This window comes from Sinocyclocheilus anshuiensis, unplaced genomic scaffold, assembly GCF_001515605.1.
Source record: "Sinocyclocheilus anshuiensis isolate Anshui unplaced genomic scaffold, SAMN03320099.WGS_v1.1 scaffold3101, whole genome shotgun sequence".
Classification (NCBI taxonomy): Eukaryota; Metazoa; Chordata; class Actinopteri; order Cypriniformes; family Cyprinidae; genus Sinocyclocheilus; species Sinocyclocheilus anshuiensis.
Genome location: NW_015554233.1, coordinates 48074 through 52940, shown reverse-complemented (window position 1 = coordinate 52940; position 4867 = coordinate 48074).

The following is a 4867-nucleotide window of genomic DNA, read 5'->3' as shown; positions in this document are numbered from 1 at the left end:
GTGGTCACACCAGATACTGACTGGTTTTCGGACCCCCCCGGACCCCCCAATACAGTAAAACTGCACATTTTAGAGTGGCCTTTTATTGTGGCCAGCCTAAGGCACACCTGTGCAATAATCATGCTGTCTAATCAGCATCTTGATATGCCACACCTGATTTTGAGAGAAATAGGCCTTTTGTGTATATAGAAAAAGTCTTAGAACTTTGAGTTCAGCTCATGAAGGACTTGATTAGTTGGATCTGGGGCCTGTGATGGTGGCTGAACAAACTCGGAGTTACAGGATTAGTTTTGAGTTGACAAAACCAAACCAGGCCAATTCGGCTTTGTTGGTACCATGAAGCTCATCATCAGCTTTCTCTGTCAACTCAGGCTTGATCCTGAGTTAATGGAGCACGTGCACATGAAAGAGTGACATCAGTAATGAACAGCCAATCAGATGCCTTGAAACTGTGATTCACTTCTTGAGAGAAAGTCAGTGCAATTCACTACCAAAGATTAAAATATTGAACAATATGAAGAATTTAAACACATTTACAAGATGAAACGATCTATACATGAAAGAGGAAAACTTAAAAAAAAAATTTGCCTTATAAGTGCAAGTAAAAGTTGTAAAGTTAATTTATAGAGTTGATAATATTTATAGGTATAAAAGCACTTAAAAATCTAAGCTCATATGTAGTCATGTTTAAAGCTATTGATTCTAAAACTTATTTATTAATTTTTGTTTAAATTGATAGTTTAGTTGTCCTATAAACTTAAATTGGTAATGTTCTTGTTACGCAGCTGAAATCCAAGTAAAAAAATGCAGACCCTGTTGTATTTTCTTGTAATTTATTAAAAGAAGGTACACCGCCATCTTGTGCCGACTAAACTGACTTGAACGCACCTGACGTCATAATTACGACTTGTCAACTCGTAAGTACGAACGTCCCAGGAGGACTTGAATGCAGCATTAGAGAAACTGGGGGAGTGGCTTTATTGCGTCAGACATGTGTTACTTTGTTTGAAGCTGATCGGTCAAATTTCGGTTTGAGATCTCTAAACCAGAACATAACCTGCCCCAGAGCAGGTTGGCTGTGGAGTGTAAGTTACTAAGGCAATTAATGCCGCTAAAAGCCAAGACACTTTCGTGGTACCTAAAACCCAGGATTGGTGCAAACTAAACTGAAACTTACCCGGCTAGCCAGCTAATCTCGCTTCATGGTACAGCCCCCTGGTGCTGCGTTTGCGTGTGGACGAACGGCCAAACCGCGTAGAAAAAGCTGCGGTTTTAAAAATAACCAGGTTTGTGTGGACAGGGCCTTAGTATGCAAGTAATTTTAAAACACTGTAACTTGTATGTGATGTCCTGACAATTAACCATAGCAACAGTAGGCTGCTCAAACAATTTTAACAAATATATTACAAAAACTGTTATTAAAAAATTATGTCGATGGTAAGCTAACTGCACTAGGGATGCCTAAATACATTTTAGTTTAATGAACTTCAACAGAATTAGCCCAAAATTTACAGATACAGGATCTTTTAAAAAATCAGCATGAACACTGCAAAAGCCATAAATGTTCCCAAACACCAGCCAGCATCAAAATGAACAAGCCTCTGAAGACTTTATACAGACACTGAGTGAATCTGGGATAATAAATGTATTTGAACCTCATTTGAATGAACACAATCAACACTGTTAAATCAAATATTCGGTGAGTTGAAGTTCCTTTTTGCATAAATAGTGGCTAGACAAACACAGATGAGGAACACAACACAGTCCACTACAGGAGAGAAACTAGTGTTAGATTATTGGCATCTTGACGACACTGAAACTGTCAGAAAGTGAACAAAAATATAGAAAAGGGAAAATGAACAGAGAACATGGGAAAAGCGTTAATGATATCTATGAAAATTACTTTGTTACAAAAGGTACATTTGGAAAAAGGACCACAGACAGTCACACAACGAGAATCCAGTCATCTGAACTCACAGGTACTGAGATTAATTAAGAATATTTCATCACACAAACATAATTGCACAAATTTGATAAATCATCTAAAAGCCCAAACATTTGGTCAGTTTTCATGTTTTCAGTTGCTGTGAGCTGTGTTAAATTAATAAATAAAGAGAATAAAGTCATGTTTGTTGATGGTCAGGAAGTGATGGTGTGAAGATCAGAAGCTCCAGAGCAGCTGCAGTGTGTTTGGTGCTGCTGTGTGTTCTTCTGCTGACTGCAGTCATAGTGCTGTGTGTCCACATCCATACAAAGAGCACAAACTACACACAAGAGAGACAGCAGCTGCTAACTAAGATCACCAACCTCACAGAAGAGAGAGACCACTTGAAATCAGACAAAAATGAACTTCAGAATTATTTTGCAGGTAAGTTTCTTCAGTCTAACTGGTAACTTGCTCTGAAGCAGACTCCGTTTTTAAAGTGGAGAGAACTGGATCTGTTGTGTTGGGATCATGTGGCTAATTGCTCGTATTGACTTTACTTTAGCGCCATGTTTATAATGATTAATAATAATTTAGGGATGTCAAATGAGTATAATACAGTACACAGTAAACAGACTACTTCACTGCTTAGTGAACACTACTGAAATCAATTCAAAACACTGACAAAAACCTCCTTTTAGGAATCAGGAATCATTCTGCAGGTCAATGTCTATTACAGTATACAGCAGACATAGAGGGAAAAAATCAGCAATAAGCTTTAAGAAAAGTTTGTTTTAATTTCACTGCTGTAAAGAGATCGTGCAGTAGATGAAAAGCACTAGAAAAGTTCAAAGACCAAAGACCTGAATATGAATACAGTCAGTTACTGTACAGTAATAAATTTAATAATTCATCATCCTCTGACAAATAGCTTTACGGTATTGGTAATGACCAAATGTTCCATTCTACAGCAGTTTCGTAGTCTTTCTCCTAGACAGTCGTCTCTCAGTCCTGCAAAAATACATGTAAGAAGTCCTTTGCTACAAATCAATCCAACAGTTATGAGTTTGAGGGTGTACAACTTGTGCTACAGTATTCACGACACAGAATAGTAAAAAGTTCTCTCATCTTAAAGTACAGTGACTATGTGCTGAAATGATACTGTAAGTGTAAGTAGTGTAAAACCCTCTAGATGAGCCTGTAGGTCACTCCATGCAGCACGTTCAACTATAGAGCATTGTATTTCAACAGGAACAAATGTCCTTTGACCCCGTTCCCTTCACCGCCCCCCCCCCTCCTCTTCCTCTTCCTCTTCCTCTTTGTCTCCCACCACTAGGATTAATTTTCCAAAGCACATAATCACATGTGTTCCTGTTCATAATATCCTGAGACTCTGACTGGTGTGTCATCAGTTTTGTTACTGAAAGTTTACACATAGATAAATGTCTGCTATCTGAGTTCATATTGTGATGCTGGAGGTAATTATATTGTGTGCTTGTGTTTTCTGAATGAGAACATGGTTAAACCTGTGCAAAATGAGGGCATTTTTGTGTGGAGTTCAGCAGAAAATGCTGATCAAATTGGAAAGTGTGAAAACAGGTGAAATGTTAAAGGTTTTGAGAACTGAATGAATGGTTTGGAAAGTTGGGCTAAATGAATCAGTTATAATGTGTTAGCAATCAAGAAAAACTGTAAACATTCAGACTTGAATTGCTCCACTGGTGGGAAAAATCCCGTTATAGAATTTGCATTTGGGACGGAGAGTATGAATAAATGCATTAAGTTTCTGTATTGCATTATGAATAAAGTAATAGTCCTATAATAATTACAACAACTGATCCAGTGACATAAGGAAGAAAAAGATTAGCTATCAACAATGAGACAAATGATTAATAAAAATATAAACCACATATTATAAACAACTACTATAATATAAACACTACTACTACAACTAACGTAACCTTTTTAACTTGATGTGGATCAAAGTTTAGTTCATGGCTTATCTGGTTGTGTTTATAGATGGATGCATGTACTATCAATCCAGTCTTTACTTAATTTCCTCTGAGACTAAGAGCTGGACTGAGAGCAGAAGATACTGATGATATTGAGTTTTAAGAGGAATTAATGGTATTAAGGGGAAGTACACATTTCTAAGAAACAGAAGAACAGAGAGTGAAGCCTTGGGATTATATTAATAATTTTCATTGCCTTTTGTTTATTTATTTATTTGGTGATATTTGTATTAAAATCAGACACAAAATAATAATAATCAAACTAAACATCATAATAATTATTATAATAATAGTAATATATAGTAATACAGGAAACCCATAACAATAAAAAAAATACCCCATTTTTTAAATTAATAGATAATATTAATAACAAATTACTTATATTCTGACCACTGAAATAGAAAAGGTTTCCATTTCAGAAATCTGGTCACCTTACAATATTTAAAAAATGAAATATCATTCATACAATATTAAACAAATTAATCCATGTTAATTAGAGGTGTTGCTATACACCGGTATCGGTGATAACTGTGATATTTAAAAATGAATAGTACACATGTGATAATATGAGACATAAATAATCCAGCACCAGTCACTATTGCACCTTAACGCTGGATGAAGCAGACACAGAGTGCCGCTACTACTGCCATGGAAAAGCATCGTCAGATATAAGACACATTACCCGCACTCTCAAAAAGTAGGCGAAAATTACTTGTTAGTCACCCCAGTCTGAAGGACCAGCCGATCAGCAGTGAGCACAAAAAGGGGCAATACCACCAACCTGTTCATCATCTCTGCCTATGGAAGAAAAATAATGACAAATGTCTTTGAAACAAAAAAGCATGTTGAATTGCACTAGATGAAAAAAAAAAAGGTCCCACTTTATATTGTGGCCCTAATACCTGTGTACTTGCATAGTAACTAGATGTGT